The sequence below is a fragment of the Microcebus murinus genome, chromosome 9 (genome assembly GCF_040939455.1).
Source record: "Microcebus murinus isolate Inina chromosome 9, M.murinus_Inina_mat1.0, whole genome shotgun sequence".
Classification (NCBI taxonomy): Eukaryota; Metazoa; Chordata; class Mammalia; order Primates; family Cheirogaleidae; genus Microcebus; species Microcebus murinus.
Genome location: NC_134112.1, coordinates 64,760,515 through 64,777,919, shown reverse-complemented (window position 1 = coordinate 64,777,919; position 17,405 = coordinate 64,760,515).

Below are 17,405 nucleotides of genomic sequence, written 5' to 3'. Positions count from 1 at the left end.
GAATTTTCTCCCCAGTTCTTTTCTCCTTAAAACAACTCTCCCTTAGTCTTCCCCCAAGAGATCAATGTGACCATGCCCCATAATCCCAGGTTCTCTGCCGTGCATTCTGGTGATCACTGCTTCTCCTCCTCCCAGCCTTTAGACTTCACCTCTCACAATTTTCCTGGGTAAGTAAATCAGACTGTGGAAAATGAGAAATAGCATGTCGGTGTGGCTTCTCTTCACCCTCCTTTTCCTGGTAGTCTATGGCATCAAAGTGACTTACTACTGGAACATTCTTCATTTATCCCACTACTTCCCCTGCCCTTAGGTTATATGGTTTTAATCATTAATTCATTTATTCATTTAAAACTATTTAACTGGTTGTTTATGTGTCAGGTAGCCTTCTAGGTTTGGCAGATACTAATGCTCCTGACTATTTCAGACTTAAATTCTAGTAGAAGATAGGGATTTAAAAAACACATTAACAAATAACTAAATAAGATCTATTTTTTCTCCATTTGATGGTCAGAGATAAATTACTTTTTAATGGTCATGCTTAATATTTATTTACAAGTGATCTTCCAGAAGGCATGGATATCACTGAGAAGCAGACCTCAAGTCCTGCAGAAATGACAAATGCCAAGAAACAAACCTAATAGGATTTCTAGCTAGAGAACGGTAGATGTGAGATGGTGTGCTGCTATAGTAAGGACGGCGAGTGAAGGCCTCTTAAAGGAAAAATAAAGGATATCTTCCTACAACAATCAGGGAAAGGAGCCTTCCAGACAGGATGGAAAGATTGTACAAAGGCCCAAATGCCTGGGAGTTACAACGTTTTAGACATGCTTATCAGCTCTCAGATTTATGTTTAATTTGTCCCCAAATTTTCATAAGTTAGATGACGGTGAGCTTAATAGACTGTGTTCCAGTGGTATATCTTCATTGATTATATAAACCTCCCCTCTACCCTGCTTCTTATATTTTGCTTTCTGTCTTCTGCTTTTGTTTGCTGGCTGATTTTTTACTGCCTTTGGTGGATTTTTGAGAATAAGCATTGACTAAAATTGCCTTTATTATAGCATATTTATATTCAAGTTCTAATCAGCTTGAGTTTCTAACTAAAGGTATGACTATGCAGAGCTATTTTGACGATGAGCATTTGATATCATTTTAATGAAAATGGGCAATAGAAATGCTACTTTCCCCAAAAGCATCATCAAATATGAATCCTTCAAAAGTCCTCTGAAATAGCAGAACATGTGCAAATATTCCTTCTGATAGATGTTTGATCAAGTGCATATCTCATACAGATGGTACACTAAACTTCTCATTTATTTTATATTTGTCAAACAAACATTTCCTAAGAAATACAAAAAAAAAAAATCTAATATCCTGGCACCACATACTACAAATAAATTACTCTTTGACTCAACAAGCACATATGTAATGTTTAAGTGCTGAAAGTTGATTTGATAAAAACAAAGTTTATGATATCAATAAATTCTGGATATGTAGTTTGTCTAGGATTTCAACAAAAATAATATTACATTTGCTTTTAGGTAGTTTCTCTATTTTCCCCTGAAGAGAAAACAGAATAAAATACACCACTTGTTTGAAGCAACCATAGATTTTGAAATGTTTTAGAATCCCAAGTTGCATATCATTTTGCATCTTTTTATCTGCAAGTATAAATTTGGAGATCTTGGCACACACTGATATATCACTGTGCAATATCAAATGTTATTAAGACCTCTTTTAATTGTGCCAGTTTAAATCTCTAAGGCATCAATGTTATCAAGAATGTTTTGTTTTTCTCCACTGTGGGGCTACTGCTGTGCTGTGGAGGACTGATTCTGGAAGCAAGTTTCCCAGACTAGATAAGCTACCTACATTTGTTTTTTTCCCAAACAAACGAAACAAAGACAACAGTAAAAGAACATCAGTAAGTACTCCAAGGCCATGCCTCTGAATTCATTCAGATGTAAAAAATAACTGTATTTTTATCAAATTACAAAGATCAGTCTAAATTAATCTCATTTTAATCTTAACCTCTTCTCACACTCAGTTTTTTTTTTTTTACATATAAAAGAGTATATTGCAAATAAAGGTAAAGTTTATTCACCTCCCTCCTTTCTAAAGCCACTATCATCATGAATTTAGTATTTCTATCATCACTGTATATATTAAAATGTACAATGTATACATTTAAAATAAACAGAATATGTAATAGAATACTTTACTGTTGTTTTAAAAGTTACCTAAGGCTACCACACATCAGGTATATTTTGTAATGGTCTATTTTCCATTCAACGTTAGGTTTTGAGATTAGTATTCATTTATTTCATTCATTTTAATGGCTGTATAATATATATTACATAAATGTACAGTGCTTTTTAAACATCACTTAATGAAGGGTTATTTCTATGTTTTAACAAATTTCCTTTTAATCTATTCTTTTTCGGGTCACTATAGGAATTTAGGATACTATGCTTTTAATGTGATCTCTCCTATATCATTTCTCATGCTATTCAGTTTGCTTTTCTGGTTACTCTTTAATTTTCTTCAAATTCTGTTGTAACAAGATTTTCTGGTTATGGACTGGAGTCCTGTTTTATATTATCTGGATTGGGCCCTCCTCACAGTTTGAACACCACCACTGAACCACTTTTGATGAATGGTTAATGACATGTTAGTTAGCCTTAGGTTACTCTAGGTCTTTTTCCAGATCCTATTATGCCTGGGTTGTCTAGCCCATGGGCTAGCGAATTCCCTGCATTCTTTAGCAGATAGGCAGAGGGTTCCTCCTTCCCCCAGATGTGGCAATTGCCCAGGGCAGGATTAAGGTGGGGTAGCATCAAGATGGGGTGCCTGCTCTTGACCTTGTTCCCCAGGTGTGGCAATTGCTTGAGACAACACCAAAGCGGGGCACCCGCCATTGAACCTAGGAGAGCCAGAGGTCCCTCACTATCCACCTAACACCCTTACTGATTTATTTGTCTGCACTGATTCTGCATCCTACTCATCTTTTAAGTTTAGTTTTCTTTTAGTTGAATGCATCTTTAAATAGTTTTTGTCCTGGACAATATATGAATTGTGAACTCTTAGTCTTTATGTATAAAAGTCTTTTCTTCCTTCTTACTCTTCATAATCATTTATTTGAAAATAAAATGAGTCATCAGAGTTTTCTTTTCAGATTTTTGAAAATAATTATTCCATTGTCTCCTGTTAGCAAACTACACAGATAAGAGTCTGTCAAAAGTCTAATTATTGTTCCTTTGTAGGTAATCTTCATATATTATTTCCCTTCCCGGTAGAAAGCTTTTAAAATTTGAATTGATCTTTTGTGGATTATAATTTCACTTTGACATTTCTAGGGGAAATTTGTTTTTACTTAACTTATTCAGGAATTAACTTTTCTATTTTGAGATTCTGGTAATTCTTTTCTCTATTAAATCTTCATATAAAGTCCTTCACCTATTTTCTCTGCCCTCACCTCCTGAAATTTCTATTACAATTATGTTGAGTCTGCTCTTTCCATTATTCATACCTCAAATTTCTGTTTTGTATTTTCTATCTTTATCTCTTTACACTGCATTCTGCATGATCTTCTTAAACCCACAGTCTAATTCATTAATTCTTTCTTTAGCTGAATCTAGTATTTTATTTAACTTCTCCATTGAGGTTTTTATGTCAGGGACCATATTTTTCCTTTTTAAACTTGTATATGGTTCTATTGCATTTCTTTTTTCCCTCAATATTTCAGTCTATTCTTCTCATTTTTATTTTGATTTTTGTCTCTTGATTTACATTAAAATGTCTTAAGTTTGTTCTGCAGTCTCCAGCCAATGGGGTATAAATTCTTCAACATGTTGCAACTGATGACTGCTCTAATGGTGTTCCCCCACACACACAAGGTTTTTTATCTTCAGCAGGATTTATTTACTTGGGACTTCTATATGTCCTGGATTGAGTGAGTATCCTTGCAGTGTGGTTTTAGGATTGCCTCTGCTTGGGGACCCAAGAATCTCTAGAATTCCAGCTTGGGTAGCCTCATTATCCTGCAATCACCATGAATCCAGACCCAAACTTTTACAGGGCTCATGGTATTGTTTTTCTCTCACAGGTAGCTCTCCTTTCCACCCTTGCCTTCTGCACGGACAAGCTTCTTTGCTGCTTCCCTGACATGAGTAGAGGTCAAGCTGTCCTTGTCCTTATTTCATGACCTGATCACTTAGTATTCTAAATTTTATAAAAGAGTTTCAAGTCCTCCATTTACATATTGCCTAAAGCTGAGACTTTCCTTTCTGCTTCAATAAAATTCCATCCCCCACCTTATCCCCTAGGAAAAACACACCTGAGAAAGGAGATTCACTGGTTAAGTACACAAAAGGAACCCACAAGCATACCAATCTTAAACTCTACTGACTTTTCTCTCTTCAATTCTGGTGCTAAGGTGTTTTTGTTTTTTTTTCTTTTTAAGCCCAATTTTTTATTAAACAGTTTTTATATGTTTATATTTTACTCAAAATGTATTTGATGAAGGAAGTAGATACAAAAAGTTTACTCTAATATTATTAACTAGAAGAACCCTCTCAGTTTCTCTTTGGATTCACAAGTATATACAGCTAGTGATTTCCACAGTTGATTGCCTTGAATAGGAAAAAAATAATAATTTTTCTGTGAAAAGTGTATTCTAATCCTTTTGTGATTTTAGCACTTAGGGATCTCAGTACTACAGACCAAATTTTTTGACTCTGAGAAGAATTGTAACCCCTAAAAGAAATCTGGATTCATCTTATTTCATAATATCATCTTCAACATCAAAAGGTTTCATTGAATGAATATGAATACATAAATGAACATTTCACTTGCTTCATGAACACCAGGGCCTGAAATTGATTTCTTAGAAACTCAGTCCCTCATTTAATGAAGGACTAAGTATGGACACTCTTGTATTTGCCAGTTCCCTGTTTTTCATTCTTCCACATGCAAAAATCTCTTGCTATTTTTTTCTTGGCATTGATATTTGCCAATTCTTATAAATTTACTATAGAATTCAGCCTCCACTCTCTAATGCCAAGTGTTTAAATTCTTTTGTAAAAGGACTCTTGGCCATACACTTTTGGGATATATTCACTATTATAACCTTTGTTTATTTTTTTTTTATCATTTAGAGAAAGAAGAAAGAAAATAAGTGAAAATGAGGACACAAAATCTCCTGATTTTGACTGAATTAACCCCTCAGTGCATGCAAGAATTGAGTACAATCAAAAGAATAAGACATTTCAGAACTTTTGTTTGTTTTAACTTTAAACCAGTAGTACATGAAGCACAAGTTGCTCAGAGACCTATAATTAATACTTAGGGATATTTTTAATTTGTCTTCAATGTAACCAATATAATCAATTCTATTTATCTATTTAACCAATAAAAGAATAAATGAAAATTCCAACGAGTTCCTTTTTTATAAGGTTATCCAAATTGGAATCCACTCCTTCCTTTTACCAAAAAATTTTATAATTTACAACTAAAGCTTATAAACCTTTTCAGGCATTTTATAATGGCAGATCTCAGAGCCAGATGGTCTGAGGTCTAGAAGAGTGTAGAATACATAAGAATATATACTAATGATTAGTTGATAACTGTCATAATTTTAACAATGGCCAATTAGCAAATCCTAATAAAGTTTGCAGAGGACTCATGAAAGTTAATCATGCTTGAATTTCTGCCATAGAGTCACCTCATTTTAAGCAATATATAGTCCTAAAAATCACATGTCAGTTGAACATTTATAAGTAAAAGCATAAGTTTTCACAGACCTGATATCATTGAAGATACGCTTTAATCTTTATTTCTGATTGATTTGCAATTGTCAGTGGCTCAACTGAAGCTCATTATTTTATGCTTCTTGCTTCTTTGTTAAATAACAAATATTTCTGTGCCATAAGGAAGATTGTAACTTAAGAATACACTTTAAATTATTTTATAAAGTGAATAATTATATTGATTAGGAAAGAGAGGTACACTTATAATATGGAAATAGCTGTTGCTAAAATATTATAAGAAATTCCACTGGAAAATGTGAGGTGAAGGTGGTTGAAAGATTCTACTGAAGGCAAGTTCTTCATAATAATCTCATTTAACCTCACAACACTCCTAGAGGTAGGAATTCTTTTACCCACTTAAGAAATTAGGATTAGGAGGAACAGAGAAGCTAAGTGGCAGAGACAAAATTTGAAACCATCCCTCCGACTCCCAAGGCCATTCGCTTCTGACTCTATAACAGGCCTTAGCATGACACATATTTGGAAGCTAATTTACTGAGGATCTTTTTGAAAATACATAGATGTGTTCCCTCATGGAGCTCTACAAAACTGGAATATTCCTCAAATAGATAAAAATTAAGTTGTGTGCATCTTCTATTTACTATTAATATAATCATTTTTTTCTGAATTCAGCTGTATTTTGCTTTAAAATGTGTCACTATCATCATCTCAATTAATGAAGGAAGATGTGACTCTTTGCTAGTGTCAAATCACAGAAACTCCACTGCACTGCTGGTTTTCTGCTCAGTGTAGTTACCTTTTAAGCCCTGCAATCTCCCAGTCAGGTTGCTTTTTCTTGCTAAGGAACTACAGTAGACAAAATGTCAAGTGTTGTGGTCTTGAACAGGTCTGTAGCTTGTGCTTGCTCCAACTCTAAGCCCTAAAACAGAAAGTATTCCTCACCAAAGGTCTCCTGAATAGGCATCCTAGAATTGCTCTAGTTCCTCAGTATAGGAAGTCATAACTGATCCTATGGTTTGCCCAACGTTTTGATCAATTGAACTGAATGGTAACAATTTCTTGAATTTTCTAGTATCTAATGGTACCTTGGAAATTTTTTTTATCAGATCCATACTTTCTCCTATTTTTATATTTATATAGAGTGATGATAATGTCTAGGTAGGAATTAGGTAATAGGGGATGAGAAGTTAAATCACCAAATTATCACCAAGTGTCAATTAAGATTTTGTGAGTGACATACACAAAGTTGATTTGTTGTCTATTCATTTGTTGTTGCTGGTTTTTTTTTTTCAATGTATAAAATGAAGAAGAAAAGGTAGAATGAAATTGTAGAGATCATTTAGGCAACACTAAAATCTAAGGAAGAAATGGGAAGAAAAAAGGGAAGGATTGCCAAGACATAACATAGGAATAACCAACTAAACCTGATTACTGAACATATGGACTGAGGATGAAGGAAGAGCAAGGATAATCTTGAGTTTCAAACCTGGAAGCTACAAGGCTAAACACACAATAAACAGAGAAAATAAAGCAGAGGGAAAATTTGACTGGGCTGTGATGGAAGGAATGAATGGCTAATTGTGTGGGTTTCAACATCTATTAGGGAGGTAGGAATTGAGTTCGGGAGGCGATTACATCTAGGGATGCAGTTAACATCATGAGTGGAGAAGATCTCTGACCTAAGCATGGTAAAGGGGAATGAGAGGATCAAGATATGAGTGTGGAGGTTTGGAGGATTAAGTAAAACCACTGAGGGGAGTTTATGAAAAAGCAATAGCCAGATGAGTAGAAGTGAGGTGCACCCTCATGGAAGTTGGAGGAATGAAGGACTATGTCATGTAAGAAACTGAATATTGCAGAAGCTTTAAAAAAAAATGTCCTCTGGGAGACTGTCTTTGAATTTAAAATTTTCACATTTTGTTCAAAGTTACAAGTGTCACGATGATCCAGATAATCATATACAAATAAGTACATGTTAAAAAAGGTTTCTCAAAATCCATTATTCAACATTGCTGGAAATGGGAGAGTGGACAGACTGTACATTTCAGTAAGACAGCCTTGGAGAAATACAAGAACTTTAGCTAATGAAAAATATGCAAATGCACCCCATTACATTTTAGTGTTAAGTAAACATACTGAGTAATGTCGCATAAATATACTCTGCAAATTTGGAAAGTGGTTACAATTTGTTCCTAATAGTAATATAGAAAAATTAATCCTTAATTGTAATACCTAAGGCTCTAAGGACAAGGATTGGCTGCCCCATATAGTTTTTTATTGAAGTATAAATTATCTTAATTTTGTGCACTTCTGACTTGTGAAAATGAAATTCATTTATGTAAATGATCTGCATAATTTTGAACAATATTCCCAGTGATATTGGCAGAATACATGGATATCACCTTAGGCAGGATCAGCTGTTATCTCATCTTAGCCCAATATCACACACACACTGTTTCTCAACACAAAACTACTCAAACCACAGAAAATAAAATTAAAATAACCAAGGACATCTATTTGAAGATGGGCTCAAGGACCCCATCACAGAAGCTTTTCTCTAAGCCCCAAACTCATTCAAATAGGCTTCTGTTTTTCTTCTTTTTCTCTCACTGCACGCTTAGCCGCCATCCCAAAGAATGGAGAAACATATTGTCCACACAGCAAAAAAAATTATAATTTTATATTATTATGGAAATCCTGTATTCATAAGCCTTAAGCTCATGAATACAAGTATTCATTCACATTTAAAACTGGTATAGCATTGAGTTTTTATGTGAGCTCTCGAGTCAAAATACAAGCGAGCTTGGGTGATTGAGTTAGGTAGCTTGATTCACCAGAATGTTCACCTAATGCGGGAACAGTGAGAATACTGGGCCATGGTACTTACAAAGTAATCACAGTGAAAAGTAATCAATCTGATAGAAAAGTCTTACAATTACATCATGTTTGGCTACTATTGTATCAAAACATGATTTCCATCAAAATACCTAAAACATTAGGACTATTTTCATATTGGAAAAGACATCTGTCTAGTGAAATTTATTTTAAAAAGGTTTATAACAACAGCAACTGCAAATTTATGTTTCTAATGTCCCACTATAAATAATGGCTATATATGTATATTTTTTTATTTTGATCGTGTGCACTTAAAAGTTCTTTGCTGAATTTTATACTTCAACAGGGAATTTTAAGTTTCCATTTGTGCGCTACACACAAAAGGTAGTTATAATGTCTGATTTGCCATAAAGTATAGCACTAAATCCTTTTTAAACTGAAAAATCAAGATGTTCCCCAAAGGCAACTAGAAATAATAGATGTAATTTGTAAAACATGATTTCTATTTTATTCCATTTACATCAAATCTGAGAAAGGGAATATTTGAGAAAATAATTTGTTATTTAAATATTTTTACTTAAAATCTATGAGATATAGCTTGCATTTCTTCTAAAATTTTTAGGAAGCTCAAGCCAGTATCGTAAAGGTTATGTATTATTTAATTATACAAAAAACATGATTCATAAAATATTCTGCCTCTCAGAAAATACCCCAGATATTTTACAAGGAACAATATAGTTAGAGTACCAAAAATATACACAACTACAGAAGCAATTAAAATCAGTAATAAAAATCAAACATAAAATCAGTGTACCATGCCAAAGGCCTTTTGAAATAAAAGAGCTTTAAACCTACAGAACATAAAAGAAGGCTAATTCAATGGTTGTCCTCAACTGAAAAAAAAGGATGTTCCATAGTCCTAGGCTGGCAGACAGAAATTCTTGCACCTGTGCTTGTAAGTTTCAGATTGAAAATTTATCTTGCCATGAAAGTTCACCAGTTCTTTAACATTCCTCTTCTTTCTGAGATGCTCTGCTTAGAGAATCATGTCACCAAGAGAACTGAACTAGGTGGGTCAATTATAAACATAAGTATAGTGCATTTCTACCACCATGCTTGGTCCTTTAACTTTATGTAGAAAAATATAAAATTTAAAGAACAAGCAACTATTCACTGTTTACACATCAAACATCAGTCAAGGTTCTTGAGAATGTACACATCTGGGCATTTGTGTATAAAAGGAGAAAGAGAAGATAGTTTTGAGCAAACCATCCCTCTTTCTAGGAAAAACAAAGGCAAATTACAAGCTTTTCAATATGTACGACTTTCGGACAGGATAGGGAATACATTCATTTGTCGAGAATGAATCAAAAAAGGTCTAAGTAAATTTACTGTTTTAAATTTTAAAATCTTGCTTTAAAGAAGAATAGGCAGATCTTCTACTTCTTAATCTTTATAAAAATCGAACTGTCAGCTTCTTTATGTGAATGGTCACATGCTACCCTAGAACTCTGATCTCAGCATGAATTTGTTGGATAAGGTATAAAATTCTTATTTCTCTGTAATAATGTACTCCAAGCCACCAGGATTTAATATGGCTTGGCATATGCTTGTGATATGAAAAATTGAAGACACACACTTTTGTCACCAAGAGTATGCATTCAAGTGAATTTCAAACAGACACATCTTGCTGAATACATTTTTAGTTTTTGTAGTGTCAATGTGTTTGAAGAAAAAAACCTCACACCTCTTTTCTGTCTAATCAGAGAAGGCTTTGTAAAAGTCAGAAGAATGAGAGAGAAAAGAATGCTCACAGACAGGAAAAGAACATTCTTTTTTCTTTTCCTTTTGTATTAGGAATGAAGTTTAAAAGGTTAAAAAAGTGAGATGCTAGAAAGGATAAAGGCAGCAAACCAGTTTGCCTAAAAAAGAAATATAAGTTCAGAAAACAACTCTTGCCTGCTAATTTCTTTTGATTTGGTTTTATGTCCACAACTGACTTTTTCACAACAGCCTGAGCCAGAAGCAGATCTCTTTTCTTCAAGAGTCCTGAGGAAGTTCCAAATTTGGAAACAGTAGTTCTAGAGAATAGGAGTGAGAAAGGGCCAGGAATTAGAAGGCATTTCAGACCATTTTGCCCCTCAGTATACAGAGTAAGGTGTAGACTTCCTAGCATGTGCATTTCACCAGGACAAAATTGGGAGAGCATTTCATAAACAAAATAATGGGAGGCCCCAGGAGAATTCAGGATTCTGTTATGAATGTAACAGTGAAATATAAAGACTTCTTAATTCAGCCTTCAAGACATGGTCAGCCTGAAATTTATACCTTTAAGTGACATATCCAGACACTTACCCAAGGCCATGGTCAGTCCTTCTATTCAGGGAGACACAGTGTGTTAACAGATCTACACAACAGTGGGGGAAAGCCATGTCAAGTGGCTTTGTTATCTCAATATGATTCTTCATTTAAGAATAAGCAGGATAAAAAGGAACAGATGATAGAGGAAAATCAAGAAGAGAAAGATCAAATAGCAAAGAAAAAGAGAAAGAACAAGCAGAATTGTTTCTGCAAAGGAGGAGGGTAGATGGTACATGTTGTGGAACTATAATTAAAAACAAAACCTCCAGCTAACCCAGAAAACCTCTCCACAAGGGTAGAAGAGAAAGAAAATGGTTTTATTATTAAATAAGCACTAAATCAGAATGTGATGCTCATCACAGGCAATCCTCTAAGAGATTGCAAAGACAGGAAGACATTTCATCCTTTAATATAGACAAGAATATATAATCCACTACATGTTCTCAAGATAAACAATAGCTAGTCCTCAAGTAAAAGGACTTGACAGCACCATTTTTCACACCTGGTTTATCCTAGATTCATCTGGTATTTGGAGTGACCAATCTGTGTTTGCTAACTAGCTTTATCCAAAGGAAAAATAAACTTCTCATATCTTTGTGTCTTCCTTTGTGATTACACTTCAAAGAGATGGTTCCTAGGTCCCTGGGTTGTAAAGCTGGCAAGAGCCTTATTTAGCTTTTGAAAATATTTATATACATTTCAAAGAGACAGAAATAGAATTTACAATTACAAATTTTCTAAAGCAAATGCCCTAAGAAAGAAAGGGGTGTATTCTTCACATATTTTCACCAGAAAGAATTAAACCTCTTATTTTTATTTTATTTGCCCTTACATAATACAACAATACTAGAGATGAAAAAATTTAAATGTATTTTTTGAAAATTTAAGATATACAAAAAAATCATTTCATCCATTGAAAAGGATAGTTGCTGTTAAAGTAATGGCAGCATTAAAAACATCCTTCAAAATTATAAATATGAGAAATTAATAATATTAAAAGAGATCAAAGATAAAATCAAATGTGAAATAAAAAGGGCAGAAAGACTGTAGAAATGATATACAATTTAAGAGATGTGGAGGCTCAATCTAGAGGATCCAACATGCATCTAATATCCACCCATCAAGAAATAGAGAACAGATGCCTGTATCAAAACATCACATATATCCCTTAAATATATACCATTATTATGTACTCATAATAATTAAAAACAAAATTTTACAAAGAAATAGAGAACAAAAAATTAAAGAGAAAAAAATGTCCCAAAAGCTGAAGAATATCACAGATCTTCAGATTAAAAAGTATTCTGAGCATTGAGTAACATAAATTTTTAAAAATCTAACCCAAAATAATCCTTGGGGGAATTTAACATTTTTCATGCTGTTGGAACAATTTCCTAGAGGACAGGGGTAAATTCTCCTGTCAAGGGGCCAGAATCAGATTAGTACCAGCTCACTGACCACTAGTTGACAATAGAGATAATTGAGTAATGCTTTCAACATTTTGGGTCAAAATTATTTAAATTCAGATTTTCAAACATAGCTCTAACACATGTGAAGGCAATGTAAAACTTTGTAGATAAGCAAAAGATAATATGTTCTTTCCTAGGCATATTTTCCTAAAAAAGAAAGAATTACAAAAAAAAAAAAAAAAAGGCTGTGGAGAAAGAGGAGACCACCAAAATGAAAAGGAAATCCAAGAAAAAGGAAGTATAGGGAATCAAAATAACTGGCCAGAACACATTAAACAGAAATCCAGGAGTGACAGCTGTGCAAATGTTCTAGAAAACACTTTTTCTTTGTTGGAACAAAAGTCAGAGGGATCAAATATTGTCTTCAAGAAGAAAATAGATATGACTGAGATTACATAAGCTATATCAAGAAAGTAAAGGATCTTAATGGTAACGCAAAGTAATGTACTATATTTGACAAAGGAAAAAGAAAGAGAACTAGAAACTCAAAGGAAAACAAAATTTGTATATTAAACTCATACTTAAACTAGAAAAAAAAGTAAAATATGGCATAATTTTGGCAACTGACAAAGTAAAAAAAAAAAGTCAATTTTATCATGGCCGTCAGAATAATCTTCCAGCAGTACTGGTAGAGTAGCTTGGGAAAATATTTTGTTGCCAATATATTAATACAAATAATGCTATATCCATCCAATGGTTAAGGCAGAGTTTGACAGATCAGTAAATTTTTTATTAGGTAGTATTAAGATTCAAAAGTTACTCTGATCAGTATTGATTTAAAGAAGTGAGGCTTAATTATTCTAATTATGTAGCAGAAAAAATAATTAGTAATTAACAAATATTGAAAGATGAGGAAAGAAGAGGGATAGTGTATCTCCTCTGTCATACTGAGGAGATATTAGATTTTATCCAAAGTGTTCATGAAGGAATAGCACATGAGAATAGTATTTAGTGTTTTGAGAGTAACTGCCAGAAGTGTGAGCACAAGAGGTTAAAAGGAATTACTTATGAGAGGCAGAAGAACTCGGGATTTGGAAAAGAAGGGAAAATATTAAGTTTATTTCAAATACATATTTCACAAGATATATGTTTTGTAAGACATAATTTTCAAAAGAAAAATACATATCTCTGTATTTTATTATCTGACCTCCTCATATAAATCTTTCGTTTAGTTCAGCAATGCTCTTTGTCTCACAGATGGTCATACCTAGAATCATCTCTATGGATTAACTTTTCTCATTGTAAAGCTGTAGTTGATTTTATTATCCAATATGATATTCGCTATACAGAGACCTTTGAGATCTATCCCTGTTTGAATGCAGTGTCATAAAAATATCTTTGTCTCTGCAGATAAATTGTGTCTTTTGTCACAAAATAAAAACTATGAGGCCTTTAGCTGCCAGGAAACTTAAAAGTAAAAGGCATTGTTCATGTGTAGTTAGCAATCCACCTAGGAGTCTAAATTTTTAGGTCATCTTTATTCTGCTTTTGTTCCTCTTATTCCTATTGACAAATTAGGCATTTTGAAAGCTTGCTCAAATACTTGAATTTGTAGAAATTTTGCTGGTGCTAAATATATCAAAAAAGATACTCACTTCACCACTGTAACAGATGTTTGCTCCATTCATAGTTATGCTCACATTTTTTCCCCATACAGTTTAAGTTCCTTGATAATACCAATTATGTATAATATATTATATCCCCTCCATCCCTATCAGAGGGCTATATATATAGCAGGTGCCCAATAAATGTTTCCATGTTGGACTGACTTAATCATGGTTACCATAGTTTTTCAATTCATTGCCAGCAGTAAAAATTTTCCCAAGTTACACATAAACAAAAGGAAAGTGTTTTACCTCTTAGCTACTTTTATATGTGCTAATAAAATTCTTCTAAACTAAAAGAAACAAAGCAAATATAAAAGACTAACTTGTGATTCATAAACACAGAAATACTGCAGTCACCTTTTACTGGATCACTGTAAATGCAATTTTGACTTTTAGACGTGAATATGTAATATAGACAATGAAAAAAATCCTTCAGAATTAATCCACTGTGAATGATACAAAGTAGTTAAATGTATTTTTCTCTACAAACCCTGCATTTAACAAATATCTGAACCTAAATAAGAAGGGGGGGGGCACCAGAGCTCTGAAATCCTTTTGAGAAAAATCAATTCCTGCATCTTTAATTTAGAACCCAATCTGCTAAAACACTCAGCTGCCTCTCAAATGGAAATTTGTATTCAAGGGTTGTTAAGCAGTGATGTTTTCCTGTTGTATCACTGTCATAGAAGTACTTTGAAAAATAACATTGTACCACTAATCACGGTGAGGCATCAATGTTTCGCTATCACTCAGATGCTTCCATTTTTCTCATTTTTCTTAGAGGTAGGCAAACCAACGTCCCTGAACAGGCTGAAGAGGTGATTCTTCCAACAGAGCTGTCCCTTTGCAGAAGCACAAGGAAATGCTGTATCTATCATGTGATATAGAGGCCACAGACTATTTGTCCTCAAACGTTTCAAGTCCCATGAGCTTGAAACAGAAACAGAAATTTCCCACCATACAGTTACTCCTTTAGGTCACAGCGTCAGCATCAAAGGCTGAAGTTAACATCACAGTAGCTTACCTGAGACATCATGTTCAAACATTGGCAGCCATTGGCGTAAATACATATATTAGAAAAGACATCTCTAGCAACTAGTAGATATTAAAAATAAGGAGGAGGATAGGGGTATTCACTGGAGAGCAGAGGTCAGCGTAAGTCTGAGAGGGGGGAAGACCCAGGGATGGTGCAGAACAAAGGACTCAGGGGACACTGGAGAGAGAGAGGGTAGAGCCAAGAAGGGATGGGAAAGCGGGTCGATGCTCAAACATCACAGCTCTTTCTGTGGTTTCCCAGGCAGACTGAAATAGAAAACAGTAAACTGGAAACAAAACACAGTCAACTTTGATTCAAATATTCAGATTATTCAAGACAGGAAGCTAACTCACAAGCATGTGTAAGCAATAATCGTTTACTTTTCCTTGAAGAAATACTACTTGACCACAGCAAGACAATCTCCTGAGAGAAGACAGTAATACAGAATGATCAAATGTGGGTAAACTCCTTAAGAGAATGAAATCTGAAACTGGCTCTCCAGAAAGAACACTTAATTATGAGTATAATTATGAGCAATGATTCTCAGCTCTCACTACATATTAGAATCATTTGGGAACTTTTAAATCATAATGATTCCTGAGACTCAGCCCCCTCCCAGAGATTCTGATTCAACTTAGCTGAGATGGGACCCAGGCACCGACATTTTTAAGGCTCCCTGAGTGACTCTAATGCACAGCTAGAGTTGCAAACCACAGATGAAACCACGATGTAAGTTTTAGGGGTTTAAGAAGGTTTGGAAGCTGACGCTTCAGGTCTTTGCATGTAATTTTTGTTTCTTTTCCCCAGTAAACTGTTGAAGTCACCATCATAATACAGAAAATATCGAAGCTAAAACCATTTACAGCGCTGCTCTAGAATAGCCCTTCTGTTTTCCTTCAGGCCCTTATCTACCCAATTTCAAGTATATAACAGAACAAGTTAGACAAAAAATTCAACTCTAAATGCTACACTTGCGGTTGGGTTCTCATGAGTGTGTTGACAGCAAAGAGCAGTCTTGTGTTAAGAAATCTTAACTTTTCAAATCAATGACTGGCTGAGGTGGTGAGAGGAGTGACAGGGATGCACGAAAAAGAGAGTTTAACTGCAGAGTAGCTTGAGAAAACTTCTGAGGATAGTGGATATGTTCATTAGCTCAACAGCGGTGATGGTGTTGAGGCCCAGAAACCAACAGCTGAAAGCATGGCATCTTGGTATGCTGAGGACTTTGAACCAAAGGAAATTAGAAGGCCTCAGAAGGAGGGTCTCTTTCTGACCGTCCTCCTGTCTCTCACCCTTCCTCCTTCCCCAAGGTGAGTCATAGAAACCAGAATTCTCTTCCCCAAGGCAAATCATAGAAACTAAAACCCCTCTCCCTTAAAGCATGCCATAAAACCTAGAAAGGTCACTCTCTCTCTTCTCCCTTAACGACCGTCATTCCAGCGGGGTCCTGCCCCATATCTGGGTAGAAGGAATCCTACACAAAGAGGCCAAGAAGAATGTGGACAGGCCTTGCCATGTTTCTCTCCTCCATGTTTTACCATTATATCAGACCCTTTGTCCAATCACATTTCTACATGGCTGTCCATGTTTTATCAAACCTAAGAATAAAAACAGGCAGTTTTTCCTGTGTCTTTCTGTCTTCATTTCTGAAGGCTACCATGTCACATAAAACTTTGATTAAATAAATGTTTTATGCTTTTCTTTTATTAACTTGTCTTTAGTTATAGGAGTGTCAGCCCTGACCCTTATGATGGATGAAGAAAGTTATCACACCTTTGCATCTACGCAATGGTTTCATGGTGTATAAATATGGCAGAACTTATCAAAGTATGGACTTCAAATGTATTCCCTGTCACTTACAATTCAGTAAAGTTTAAAATTAAAAATGTAGCTTTTTATATATCTTTCAAGTGTTATCTTAAAAATTTTCAAAAACTATCAAATTCTTTGATATCTTCAAATTACTTCTTCTGAGTACCTTGAAAGATCTAGAAATCTGAAATCAAAAGTGATAAGATTCCAACCCCAAAATATCTCTCCTAGTAAACCTTGATGATGCCTGAAATTTCTTTGAGTAGTTGAAGCTAAAACCATAAGTATTAGATGGGAAGTGTGATGCCCTTAAACAACTATCACCATCATATAATCACCACATATTTATATTCATTTCCCAAAGAGAAACAGCAAATTTGGGATAGAAAGGAAGTGATAAGACCAGGAGGAGAGAGGCTACCCAGTTTACACTATGAAGTTGTGGCACCTGAGAATTTGGCAGAATGGAGCTGTTGTGATGGAAAGGGTGTGCAAATGAGAGTAATAGTCATCAAAG